Raw genomic sequence first — 15,384 nt, 5'->3', positions numbered from 1 at the left:
GACAAATAATTAATCTTGGGTCTGAACATTTTAGTCTCTGGTGCCCTCTGGTGCTCAGAATTGTTCCTGGAAACGCGTCCTCTCAAATCTAACCTCAAGAATAAAACCTCTTAGCACTTGCTTTGGACACAAATGAGCCTGCTTTGGGGCTTATTTAGAGCATTAGCATCCAAACTGGATCCTTATATTCACTGATAGTGGTCCTCTGATGATTCCACGGACCTGTTTGAAAAGTAAGGGGGTCATGCTTTCCAAACCTTCATTCCCTCTGTACGTACCATTGACTTTGTGGCTTCTTTTAAAAAACAGCTGATGTGGATCTAAACCAGTGCGAGATGAAGTGTAGTGGGCAGCTGTGCATGTGAGAAATGTGGAGTCCGTTGGCTGAGGTGGAAAATGGCAAAGTATGAATTTGTTTTTGAATGTATTTTTCTGAAAACACTTTACTTTTACTCATCACATTTTCTGCTGCTCTGTTTAGGGATCCCCGCAGCAGATCACCTTCATGACACCCTATCATCATCATCATCCTCTGTCACACCGACCCTCTGCACTGTAAAACTTCTCTGTCGCTTTCCTCTTTTCCTTCTGTCGGGCAGTTCCATATTCAGCATCCTTTGTACCATGTATCCACTATTCCTCTTCTGCACATGTCCACACCACCTCAGCCTTGTCTCTCTGACATTGTCTCCAAACTGCCAAACCTGAGATGTCCCTCTCTCAAGTTCATTTCTAATCCATCTTCAATAATAGTGAAACCTGCATTTTAGCAGGTTTCACTATTATCTTGTGGACCTTTGCCTTCACTCTTGCCACTGTTCTTCTGTCACAAATTATTCCTGGCACTTGTCTCCACCCACTCCACCCTGCCTCCACTCTCTTCTTCCATTCTCTTCAAATTTCATTTGACCAGATTCCATTATTTTTATTTTTATTTTTATTCCTATTTATTCTATTTATCCCCTTCGTATATTTTATTTATATTGTCTCTGTATTTATATATATGTGTGTGTGTATAACTCTGTAACTTCTGTCGGTGCTGTGCTTTTTTGGAAATCGAATTTCCCAGAGGAACCCACCCGAGGGATTAATAAAGTTCTATCTTATCTTATCTTATCTTAAATGTAACACTTTACATTGTACTTGTGTAAGAAAATGTCATGGAAATTTGAAATTAAATTAGAAATTAAAGTCAGTATTTTGGGCAGATAATCTTTTATTTTATTTTATTATTATTATTAATTTATTTATTTATTTATTTTGAAAGCTAGAGAGAGAGAGAGAGAGAGAGAGAGAGAGAGAGAGAGAGAGAGAGAGGAGAGAGAGAGAGAGAGAGAGACTTTGCCCACAAGATGGAGACACTGATTCATGCTGGGACTCTTTCTTCAAGGAGTCACATGGATTTCCTTATCAGCATCTGTTCTCAGTAATGTATCTGTTGATAACACACTGGAAATGAGCAAGCACTTTCCCAGTGACCTGGACCTATGCACTGTTGCATGCACGATGTCCCAAAATGCACCTACTTCCTCTAATTTCATGCTGAGTCCTATTGCTGACCAACCCATTGGATTTGTGAAGTTTTGTTTTTGTTGGTTTGTCTGGTGTTTCTATTTATTTATGTTTCTCTTTTTCCTTTGTTATGTATTTTATTTTGGACCATAGCATTACAATGTTTGGTTTCTGTCTAGTCACCACCTGCCTTACTTCTTACACGCCAGTTAGTTGTGCTTTCAGCCGATTTTCTTTTTTCCTGTCAGTGAGTCTCCTCTGTGTGCATGTACCTCCAGTTGGTGACTGCCCACTGGCCAGTCTTTTTCCTGTTCAACTTTCTCATGTATGGACTCTGCCTCCTGCCTGCCATTTACTGGGTTTGCTTGCTTTTATGTTTCTGAATTAAAGTTTTAGACTTTACTTTCTGGGATGTTGATATGTTTGGCAATGGAAATTGTATAACAGCAGAACTGTAAGGTCCACAGACTGCATAAAATATGGTCACAAGTTGGTTTGTGAAGTCCTGTTGTGAAGACCCAAGCAGCTGTGAAAAGTGAGGGGTGCACCCGACTGTAAAACCTCAAGCTCATTGTCAAGTCATTAGTCAGCAAGCACATCCTGGATACTCTTCCTTTCTGATGCTAAGAATGCAGCTCAATGATTTGTTCAATACAACCCAAAATGAGTAGCTGGGCTCATGCATTCGCAAGGAAACTGTTTATGAAGGTTATAAATCCAATTTTGTCAAAGATTCAAAACATTTGTGCCTGTGTGGTTTTTTCCCATATTACTAACATGCCAATTTGTTTGTTGTGATTTATTATCAGCCAGACTCATATTTGCTTTAAATGACAAAGTTATTTAAGACGGAGTGATTTATCTAAGTCTGGGATGGTACGTGTTAACGGCCGCTCATAGATCCTACCTGCCGGATCTTCTTTTCATTGATATCGCTGTTATGACTGATGAAGCCGAGCTGGTGAGTTTCTGTGTTAACCAAGTAACGTGTTAAAGCTATAAATATGACTATTACTAAACTGTACTATCATTAATAGTGTTGCTTTGTTAATGTTGTATGGTTGTTTTATTTTGTGTCTTTCAGTTGATTACCTGGCATCTGTAAAGGCACGGTTACTGTACTGGTGTTAGTTTATGGTTGTGGAATAAACTTATAAAAGGCAGCAATCAGATGTCCGAGCCTGAGTACGACACAGTTTCATCAGTTAAAACACACCCTTACGGTGGGAGTTTGCTAAATTAAAGGTAGTTAACTTAGTAAAAACCGTACAGTGCCAAATGTTGCTTTTCAGCTCCCATTTTTGTGTGTTAAACAGTCTAGTCCAGCTTTAGCAGCTATTTTTTTTACCTTAGGGCTTATTGCAGGATACACGTATGCATAACCAAGCAGCACTTGAATTTGCACAGTGAGACACTGAGCTTCAGAAGACAGACATGTTTCTTTGCTTTTACTGCTGTCTCAGTTGTCCACAAATGTGTCCAACCCCAGGGTCTGTTCAAGAGTGAGCAGATCCACGGTACCAAGAAAACCAAGTAAACAAAGGAGGTATATTCACATTGCAGAAATATGATTGACATATATTTCATACAGGGAGTGCAGAATTATTAGGCAAATGAGTATTTTGTCCACATCATCCTCTTCATGCATGTTGTCTTACTCCAAGCTGTATGGGCTCGAAAGCCTACTACCAATTAAGCATATTAGGTGATGTGCATCTCTGTAATGAGAAGGGGTGTTGTCTAATGACATCAACACCCTATATCAGGTGTGCATAATTATTAGGCAGCGTCCTTTCCTTTGGCAAAATGGGTCAAAAGAAGGACTTGACAGGCTCAGAAAAGTCAAAAACAGTGAGATATCTTGCAGAGGGATGCAGCAGTCTCAAAATTGCAAAGCTTCTGAAGCGTGATCATCGAACAATCAAGCGTTTCATTCAAAATAGTCAACAGGGTCGCAAAAAGCGGGTGGAAAAACCAAGGTGCAAAATAACTGCCCATGAACTGAGAAAAGTCAAGCGTGCAGCTGCCAAGATGCCACTTGCCACCAGTTTGGCCATATTTCAGAGCTGCAACATCACTGGAGTGCCCAAAAGCACAAGGTGTGCAATACTCAGAGACATGGCCAAGGTAAGAAAGGCTGAAAGACGACCACCACTGAACAAGACACACAAGCTGAAACGTCAAGACTGGGCCAAGAAATATCTCAAGACTGGTTTTTCTAAGGTTTTATGGACTGATGAAATGAGAGTGAGTCTTGATGGGCCAGATGGATGGGCCCCTGGCTGGATTGGTAAAGGGCAGAGAGCTCCAGTCCGACTCAGACGCCAGCAAGGTGGAGGTGGAGTACTGGTTTGGGCTGGTATCATCAAAGATGAGCTTGTGGGGCATTTTCGGGTTGAGGATGGAGTCAAGCTCAACTCCCAGTCCTACTGCCAATTTCTGGAAGACACCTTCTTCAAGCAGTGGTACAGGAAGAAGTCTGCATCCTTCAAGAAAAACATGATTTTCATGCAGGACAATGCTCCATCACACGTGTCCAAGTACTCCACAGCGTGGCTGGCAAGAAAGGGTATAAAAGAAGAAAAACTAATGACATGGCCACCTTGTTCACCTGATCTGAACCCCATTGAGAACCTGTGGTCCATCATCAAATGTGAGATTTACAGGGAGGGAAAACAGTACACCTCTCTGAACAGTGTTTGGGAGGCTGTGGTTGCTGCTGCACGCAATGTTGATGGTGAACAGATCAAAACACTGACAGAATCCATAGATGGCAGGCTTTTGAGTGTCCTTGCAAAGAAAGGTGGCTATATTGGTCGCTGATTTGTTTTTGTTTTGCTTTTGAATGTCAGAAATGTATATTGGTGAATGTGGAGATGTTATATTGGTTTCACTGGTAAAAATAAATAATTGAAATGGGTATATATTTGTTTTTTGTTAAGTTGCCTAATAATTATGCACAGTAATAGTCACCTGCACACACAGATATCCCCCTAAAATAGCTAAAACTAAAAACAAACTAAAAACTACTTCCAAAAACATTCAGCTTTGATATTAATGAGTTTTTTGGGTTCATTGAGAACATGGTTGTTGTTCAATAATAACATTATTCCTCAAAAATACAACTTGCCTAATAATTCTGCACTCCCTGGAGGTAAATAAAAGCAGACATGTGATGCTAATGCTCTACAGCTGCAGGTTTGTCAGACTGCCAAGACTCCTCAGCTCCTCCTTGAGAGTCAGTGATTTATTTGTTCTTATGTATTCTGTCATTTCTTTACAAATTTCCATATTTCATTGTCACATTATTGCAATTTATACAGACTGTGCATTGAAGCTTTATTTAAAGCAAATAGGTACAGTGCACTTACAGTATGTTGATGTTATTTGGAGAGGAAAATAGGGACCACTTCATACTACCATAATGGGAACCATGAAGTATAACAAGTATTTATAGTTACTACTTTATACATAAACAATATGTGGCTCTATTCTAAAGTGCTACCAAAAGAAAATGAAAGATTGTCTAAATACATAATTTCCTTAGGGATTATTAAAGTACTCTGTTTCTGAAATAAAAATTTGCACTCACTGCCCACGCAGTAAGCCTTGCTAGAATTGGGTTGGACCTCCTTTTACCTTCAGAACTGCCTTAATTCCTCCTGGCACACATTCCACAAGGTGCTGAAATCATTCCTCAGGGATTTTGATTCATATTGGCGGGATAGCATCACATCCATGACGTGAATCTCCCAAAGGTGCTTTATTGCCTTGAGATCTGGTGACAGTGGAGGCCATTTGAGTACAAAGAGCTCCTTGTTATGTTCAAAAAACTGTTCGAGTTTTTTTTTAGCTTTGTGACATGATGCATTATCTTGCTGGAGGCAGCCATCGGAAGATAGGTAGACTGGTAGACTAATAGGTAGACTAATGAAGGGATGAACATGGTGAGCAACAATACTTGGGTAAGCATTCAAAGACTGCGCATTTGGTACTAAGTAGCCCAGAGTGTACCAAGAAAATATCCAAGACACCATCACACCACCACCAGCCTAAACTGTTGAAATCAGGTAGGATGATTCTATGCTTTCATGTTTTTTATTCCAAATTCTGACCCTATCATCTGAATGTGGCAGCACCACTCAAGATCAGAGCAGGCAACATTTTTCCAATCTTCTATTGCGAGCGTAAACTTCCTGTTCTTATTTGACAGTTGTGGTCTTCTGCTTCTACACCCCATCTGCTCGAAGGGTTGATGTGTTTTCAGAGGTGTTCAGAAAACGAATGCTTACTGGATATCTCGTCTTTTTTAGACCATTCTCTGTAAACTCTAGAGATAGTTGTGAGAGAATATCCCAGTAAATCTGTTTCTGAACCAGCCCATCCAGCACCAACAACCATACCACACCACCATCAGTGACCTTTCTGATGCTCAGTTTGAACTTTGAACACCTAAATACACTGATTTGGTGGCAAAGGCTGCCTGGTTAGAGAATTATGCTAATGAGAAACTGAACTGGTGTGCCGAATTCAACAGCCAGTGAGTGTTTATTTACCTGTTAGCTCTGTTTCCATGAAAAAACAATATTCTCTGACCAACAGGCTTGTATGGTGAATGAATGTGCTGTGTGTTGTCAAAAGATTATCAGTTTTGTTTGTACTCATCATTAATATTGTACTGTGGTGGCTCCATTGCACCTAAAGAGGAAAAAAGCTGCGTGGGTGTTTATTTTGTGATTGTTATCTGATAAATGGGTGCAGACTGGGTACAGATAACTTGTGGGCGTTATTCTTTGAGGCTGTTGGATCAAGATAACAAAGAAAACTTTAGGTCATAGTTAAATTTGATAACCTGTCAAAACATGTACACTCACATGTAACCTCTTTTAATAAGTGTTTAAGATTTGAAGGCCCTCGTCACCTTTAGTTCCTGCTACGTAATTTTACTGTTGCCTCACTTTATTCCTTTTGTGACAGGGACAGTCATCTAACTCTCTCCATTCTTGATAATTATTTGCATTTTACTGCATATTACTTATTGAGCAGAGAGGCTGGTGACAAGGTAAGAACAGAGGTGATCGGGTGCAACAAGTTGAGTTAAAAGAGCAACATTATAAACCTCAAACTTGCTGGCAATGGCTGTGCTGTCCTATTTGTGCTAGAGTCATAGTTGGTTTGTTACACATGTGTGTTTCATACTGCAACATGTTTGCTGTCAAAAATTAAATTGTGAATGTTAAAATCTGCAGTTTTTCCAACAGATAGTTGAAAAAGGTCTAAAAGTGAGTTATTCAGCAGCTTTACAGCAGAAATATTAATGTTCACAAAATAAAAGTTTTGCTCTGTTTAGAAGACTATAATATATAAGTCACAATAACAGTGACAGGTGAATTTTAGGGCTTTGTTAAATTTTAAAAAGGCTTAAAGTTATACATCATTACTGGTTACTATTGCTTCTAGAAGTCACTGAATTGGCCTTTTTAATTCACTTTGTGGTGTTAGTGCTATTAGTGCTGTTAGTTTTATTTTTGAAGGACCTTTACTGCAATTATCTAACAAATAATGTGCAAATATAGTCATTTTCTCGTTCTGAAACCAACAGGGTCTTTGAAATTTGGCCATTCTAGCATCTGACTTACCGCCTCCCTGTGCCATAAGAAAATACACCTTACTCTAGTTTTTATTGTGGAGCTGCTTCTACATTTCTGGGGTGCCTCTCAAGCACACCTTGGCACATCTGGTGGAATCACAAACATTATCTCGAGTGAGCACATGGACTGGGCACCAGCAGCTGTATTACCAGGGTAATTCTAAAGAGTCAGTGATGCAGCTCTGAGCAGTAGCCCAGTCTGTTTGTTTGCCACAAGTCTAAGGCCCCACCTCACTAACTAGAGTTAGAGGCATGAGAAACGAAGGCGAGCAATGAAGTAACGTGATCAGAACCCTGTGAGGTTCTCATGGCTTCAGACGGTGTTCAAACTCAAAAATATGCATGACACATTCCCCCCTGACAAATTACATAGGCAGTGTCACTCCATGCTTCACCACAGCGCATTATGAGCTGGAAGTAAAGCACACACTCCCACTGAGTAAATCGTGGGACTCTTGGCTGGGTTCTGGCTGAGTTCATATACACTTTCCATTCAGTCTTAATGCGGACAGAGGTTAAGGTAACAGGCTGCAGATAGTAATCCTGTTCTTAGTCCTGTTCACATAATTGATTTGATTTGACACATTTATTTGAACAGTGACAGCAATGTCTCCTTTTTAAAGAGCTCCCCTGAGCAACAGAAGAGTTTTGCGTTTCAGTCAATTGTAACAGACACAAAACAAACACAACTGAAATCAAGGCAATAAAACTCTATTTGAGTTCAGACAGCAGATCAATTGCTCCGTGTTCAGCTTCCACTTTGATACTATTGATCTGGGTTTGATCAATGACCAAGTCATTGACTTAAAATCAAAACCAAATGCTTTAGGTCTTTAGAAGCGACTTTGAAAGCTGGGAGGTAAACCGCTGTTGAGGAAAGATATTTCAAGGTTATTACAATGAAGGTTTTCTATGCCAAAGATCAAAGATTAAGACAAAGATCTATTAAAGGTTTTTGGCCTGGGACTCACCATGTTTCACATCAAACACATCTGACAAAGCATTATTAAAGCATTTAGTGTAAGCATTTCTCCATCTCCTTGGGGTTTGAGTGATAAAACCTCTGTAACCCAGTGAGTTTACACGACTCAGTAATGCACTACAACATGTTATTGTTAATTGGGATTTATCATTACTCTGTTAATCACTGAGTTGATCAAAAATAAATCAATAATAAAAGATAAATACTATAAATATAAGAATAAAACCCAAAGAGTATATTTAACACCCCTACTGGTTAGGAAGGAACAAGCCCCGCCTTCCCCTGCTCTGTACCGTCACGTGCTCAGACACAGAGAGAGACGGAGGTGCACGAGACCATCACTGATTTTCACCGCCAAGCTTTTCGCTGGAAAATAACTATTAACTTGATAAATTGAGCAAATATCCATACCGGAGATCTGCATGGACCTTGGAGAAACGGACCTGATTTATTGTGAACATTTCGGACCTTGAAACCATCGCGGTGAGTCAGAAGCTGTTAAGCTAACCTTGAAGCTAAAAAGCTAACAAGAAGTTAACAGGGAATATAATGGCCCGATTTCAATGTTGTAGATCTGCGCGGGAGCGGATGAAGTGAACAAGATCCTCTCTGAGAGTTGAACAAGATCCTCTCTGAGAGTTGAACATTAGAAGTGTGCTGGTGAGTTAAACTGGGACTGGGCGAATCAGGCTAATTGAAAAGCTAACTAGCCTAATGCTCATAGCTGTAGCTGACCACGTTTTCACTGTGGGAGAACACACGGGGTTTCTCACTGAGTTCAGCCATTTTGAGCACTCAGCTTGTGTGCTGATGATGTTCTAGTATTACTTGTTGAATATTAAATGCACTAAAATTAGATGATGGAATAAGTTAATGTTGATCTTAAAGGTCATGAATCTACTTTATTTTGTTACATTTGATGCTCGAGCGGCACTGGATAGATGTCCGTGTGTATTCTTACTGTGCTGATACGTTACCACATACTGTAAAACTACAGCCTGTGGGTTTTTGTATATTCTTTTGGTAATTTTATTCTGTACATTGAGTGTAAATAATATATTGCTTCATTGCTATGCAGTGTAAAGCAATGCTCCTGTAATTCAGTTAAAGGGCAATACTGTAAAAAAATAATCTACCATAGTTTATGGTTTATTTCTGATTTCTGATAGAAATGTGCACCTTGACGATAGAATAAGCTGATTGTGATTTAAAGATTGCATTCATGATTAAGATGCACTGTATAGACTATAGTTAGAAATTAGAATTAATGTTTTGTGCTTGTTTTGTTATAGCACTTACATTATTTACATATGGCCATGTATATCATTAGAGTGTGAACTGAATTAGTAATAGTCCTGTTGTTTACAGGCTAGGTTTTTTTATGGGATCGTGAGACCTGGATCTCTTCCTGACGAGGAAGATGGCGAGCCTTTCCCTTTGAACCGAACCGAACCACAGCCATTCTGAGTTGGCCCAGAAGGGCAGGTTGCTCTTCTCTCACGAACAATTGCAACAGTGCGGTAGGACGAAATCGCACCAATCACAAACTTTTGACCTGTTGGATTTGACTTGACTGAACACTGACTATTAAGCCGGCAAGACTGACATATCTGAGCTCAGATAGGATTCTGACTGTTATTATTATTGCTGTCACTGTATTTTATTTTATGTTTTCATTCCTGTTCATAAAATGCTGTTAAATTGTTGCTAAATAGTTTAATACAATTCATAGCAGCTTTACCTGTGGCTCCAGTCATTCTTCTCCACGCAACTCCCTTTATCCCTCCTGCGAATCTAGCTATTGGCCCATTCTCTCCATCTTACTTTAATTTCCCCTACCCTATCCTGTACTTGGCTACACCTCCAGTTTTAAGAAATTGAATATAGATTAGGTCTTGGCATATACTAGAGTGGTGGTTTATTAAATTTACCTTTAAAGATTGATTGAATTAAACAATTATCTTGAAACCAAGGCTGAATTTTGAAGGTAAGTGTAATCCAGTTCAGGGCTTAACATTTATATTGTGCAGTAATGCGGACAAAGCCATTTTTAACCAGATGGCAGCACTGGATCCCCTAAGCAGCAGGTTGATGCACCCATTACATCATCTCTGAAACACAATACATACAATTTTGTACCAATTCATCAGGCCAAGATATTTTTCTACAGAATGAATAGAAGACATGTAGCCACCCTGATGTCCTGTTTTAAAGGGTCATGACTGAACTAGTGATTGAATCTTATCTGGAAACTATGTTGGGGCCCAGCTGTAGCTCTTTTTCTACTAATCAAAAAAGTTGGTGGTTCAATCCCTGGCTCTTCCACTCTGTATGGCAAAGTATTCTCAGGTAAGAAAATGCAAAGCACACAATTTCATGCCTAACTAAAATATGAACATGAACTTCTCAGCCTCTCACCAGCAGTGTTGGTTGTAATGCATTCCAAAGTAACGTGTTAAAGTAACATGTGAAATGCACACTACAGAAACATGCTGTCCTGGATGCATGTTTCTTTTGCAACTTCAGCTCTTTGCAAACATCTGCACAGATAGCATGCTAATGCAAAGCTAGCCAAGAACCCAGAGTGATTTTGAAGTTGAGTGCATGCTAACCTCAGTCCAGCAGCCAGAGCCTAAGCTTCAAAAGGTAACAAAGGTAGTGATAAGTAGTCAGTTTCAGTCAGTCTGGCACCATTGTAGCCTCCATTTCTGCCTGTTTCTACCATAGAATCACTGCAGGAAACACTTGTAACACCTTATGGGCTGATTTTTAGCTTTGCTCTGTGTTGCTCATTTTGTTTTCATACATAGAAAAAAAATGTGATTTGTGTTGCTTTGTAGAACTGGAGCATCAGGCTTATACTGATATCTGGTAATCTGTTTTTAGATCATTTTACAGAGTAACACAAAATTTATTTTTTAAGTAGTGTAACAAATTACCTTCTCTGGCAAGTAATTAACCTACTTCATTACTTTAAAAAAAATGTAGCAAGTAAAGCGTAACACTTTTTTTGAGTAATGACACCAACTCCGCTCCCTGGTAATCTGAGCCTAAAATATGCATGCATATGCATGGAAGTCTGCACAGCCTGTGAGAGGCATCTCAACCATGTATGACCTTCCCACAAAGAAACTCTGTCGTTTTGGAAAAATCTGACCCCTGAACATGCAGATATCACTGAACTGTAAATATTCAAACAAAGGAAAATTCCCTCTCCAGTCTTATCATATGGAAAAATCAACCTGCTTGTTTTGGTTTGCACTCCACCTCCTTCATGTTTTAACCTGGCATAGAGAATTGAGTCTGATTGTTTATTGAATCAAAAAGAGATTAAATGAAAATGACAGTGATAGGAGGTGTTCACGTACTTGAGAGGCAGGTGGTAACTGCTAGTCATCCTTAATGCACAGCCTTACAAGAGATTATTAAAAGCTCATCAGTGATGCTTGTGAGCTGCTCATGCCAGTGATAGTCTTCTCTGGAGAAGCCTCGATTTAGCTCATTTGCAAAGAAAAACACTCCTAACTCATGTCATATCCGCAGTTTGACCGATTCACAGCTCCTGAGGGTTTCCTTAAGATAACAGCACTGGGTTCAGGCTTATTAAGGGTGGAAACTGGGCTTCTCCTACACTGGGCTTCATCTTACATCCACATGTTGGTCAGGAAGAGGCCGTCAAGCACTCAGCTCTGAAACAGGCCAGCTGTTCTCGAGCCAAAGCAGCAGAACAGGCCTGGGCTCTTGTCATGCCCTCGCAACAGCTCACTCCCTTTTAGCTTCACGTTTGTGTGAAGCTCTCTGGAACAATGACTATGTATCAGGGGGAACATCAGTGTTCATAGCCAGTTCAGCTGATAAAGGGTCGTTTTATGAGACTACTGACCTCAGTCATGCACAGATTTAGATTTGAAAGAAAATAAGGAATCAGGAAAAGGTCCATGCACTATTTGCAGTACTTTGTGCTTTAAATCTTTGAGTTTCAACAAGGCATGGAGACTTGTAACTTTGTAAGACTGATAGACATTTTGTGAAGATAACAACAATACTGTTTTATAGCAAAAAGCCTTCTGACTCCAGCATCGTGTCAATTGTATAGCTACGAAGATGGTATCAGCTATCTTGTCTACCTCCAAAGTGTTAACCATACTTGTCAGAAATTGATCAGAAATTGAAATAATGTTTCAGTTAATACATAAATTGAAGATGCTGTCTTAGCATCTTCTAGGATTTGGATGCTAGTGGGTTAGAACCAGACTAGATTGTTCACCTCCTGGCTTGCATAATGATCTTTTAACATTGAAGAAATTCTGTAGAATGTTCCATGTAGCCTGCAATTCTCATATAACATCATGAAGTATTCTGCTGAAAATACAACGTCTTAACCTTTATTTTAAAATCAGTCTTTTTTGAGCCTTTCACAGTCGCAGCAGCAGTTCAGTCTAACATGGCTTTTAGGGTACAAATATCAGACTAAGCTTACAGTATTGGTTTTCTAATTGTCTATCAACCTATTTTGCAGATCTATTACCAATAATTTAGGGCACAAAGGTGGAGTTTGAGTCTAGTGACCAAAAGATGAAATTACAGCAAGAATGAGCTTCTGCCTTCAGATGGCTGAATGTAGTCTTTGAGACAGCATGAGCAGCTCTGATATCTGGGTAAAGCCATTTGTAATGAAGAAGGCATTTGAGGTGGTTCTGGCTTCAAATCAGGATGTCTTCAGATTGTTGGGGGGGTTTAAAAACTTTTTTTAGGCATACCTCGCTGAAATTATACCCTAAATTTGCTAAAGGGTTAATATTTCTCACCTGGCTTATGGATCATCTGAGGATTTATTAGAAAAAAACTGGTCAATGTTGTTGTTGCTGTAGTATGTCTAGATTACACTAGATAGCATGCTACCACTGGAACTACTGACTACTGGTGCTACTCAGAAAAGATGGATGGAAAAATAATTTTAAAAACCTGTCCATGTTTACACTGAGAAGATAAAGTATTGGAACCATTGCAGGAACAATGCCCGATAGTCTAGAAACAGGACAGCGTGGGGGTGGGCACCATCTCCAAATGATTACAGAGAGAAACAACACACAGTGTCATATATGTGAATACTCCCAAACTTGAGTCATGTTCGGGCGTAAGTGTTTCTTTTTATGATGTGGCCCCTGAGAAGCCTCGAGGCTTTGGAAAACGCCTGGGACCCAAGCTCTTCCAGTTTACTATGTATGGAGTTGTGCCAGCATAATTAGTTTCAGATGAACTTATTAAAAAGATTATTTTTCTTATAAAAAAAGAATCAGAAGTGATGTTATTAATATGAAATGTATATAAGGCGTTCAGATCTTTTTTTTTCTTCTTTTTTTTAGATCATGTTTCTTAAATCTTTCCAATGCACAGAGAAGAAAAGGAAACCTTTTGCTTGAAGATTCAGCTGGCTGGAAAACGTCTTTTGAGGCAAACACATCCTCGCAGAGCAGGACTGATTTCTCCTCAAAAGTTGCCCAGTATCAAAATGTTGAGTGCACCAGACAGAAAACATGGGCGGTTTTAAATTCTGGATCAATGTGAAGCAGTCAGTGTCTTTCCAAAGTTAATAATTTCTTTCCTTTGAGGGCGTTTTACCTTTTTTTTTCTCAAAATGGCAATGATAATTACCACCGTGAATGAACATGACCACCACCATTTATTTCCTGTGTTTGACGGAGCACCGATTCCATTACACAACCATTATTTAGTCTATGAATTTTGCCAATGGCAATAAAAATCGAGACGATCTCCTCCACGATGGAACTTACACCCCTCAACACATTCATTCAGAGATGAGGCTGCCAGAAAACGGCAAAACTGCAAAAAGTGTCTCTATGAGCACACACTCTCCTCTTTGAGCATATTTAACATTTTTTCCTCCCATCTCAAATTGATTTGTTTGGAGAGACAAGTATGCATGCATGTGTTGTAAAGTCCTTAATCTGTAAACCACAAATATCAACCACCTTGTAAATCTCTTTTAGTTCAACATGGCAAGAATTCTTTCTGTGCAGTAGAAGTTCTGCTTTTAATAGGCTATCGAGCAGATTATTATGGATATATTTAGTGCGGCATGCATGTTTTTTGGGGGGGTTACATTTTTGGATTATATGTTTCCTTTCACAGTTTGTGAATTTCCTCACTTTTAAACTGTACATGGCAAGATGTATGTGTCTCATTTTTTGCTGTGTACTGAGTCAGTACTGCACATATGCAGATCTGCATATGTGCACATCCTCATATGTAACTCGAACTACTGTCTGATATTACAAATATCAGTGGTCAGTGAATATCATCTGAGTAGTTGAGGGAGTATGTATAGAAGTTGGATCCTGTTACTACTGTTGCCTTTATCTCTTGTGAACATTGTTTTGATATGTCAGTTGCAAATTAATTCCTGCCATAACCTGAAAAGACAGATTACAGTACACGCTGAACGCAGAACAATATTAGATTTCTGTCTTGACGTCATGATGCACATGAGGCGGAAAGGTGATTAAGCGCAAGGAGCCCGAGGCAGACTTCTGGGATCAGGAATGTCAACAACTGTGGCGTGTAGTGTCAGTGAAGTACATTGTAGAAACTGGCAGATTCCACTGACTTCCACCACTATCGCCCAACTACTTTGAACTGACATGAAGGTAAAACTCAACCACTCATTACAGCCAAGGTATGCATAAGAGCATCACTAAAAACGCAGCACAAGGACCCTTGAAGCAGATGATCTTCAGCAGCAGGTGCCACTCCTGTCAGCTAAGAACAGGAGGCTCACCTGGCTCACTGGTTCACCAAAATTGGAAAACAAAAAATTAGAAAAAGGGTGTGCTAACTGCCACAGTGATGTCACAGCAAGAATCCACTGACTGGGGCCTGTCTCTTTACCTGAAGTTTGCATGTTCTCTTTGTGCCTCCTTGGGCATATACTCCAGCTCAACAGCGACTCTGAATTGACTAAGTGGAAGAAAATAGGTGGATGTAAACATGCTGAACACCTGCTTTTAATGATAAGAGCTCTATTTTACTAACCTCTAACCGATACTAATTTTCATTGATAGAACTCAATAGTTTTTAACTGTTAAATAAACATTGCAAAAGTTATGTTAAATCTGCAATAGTATTTTTTAGTCTTTTATGTGAAAAAAAAAAGACATTTTCACAACAAAAGGAAAATTGTGGCTACTCACAGATACAAGGTTTTCATCATATTTTACAT

This window comes from Aulonocara stuartgranti, assembly GCF_965226115.1.
Source record: "Aulonocara stuartgranti genome assembly, chromosome: 23".
Lineage (NCBI taxonomy): Eukaryota > Metazoa > Chordata > Actinopteri > Cichliformes > Cichlidae > Aulonocara > Aulonocara stuartgranti.
This window is presented reverse-complemented; position numbering follows the sequence as displayed.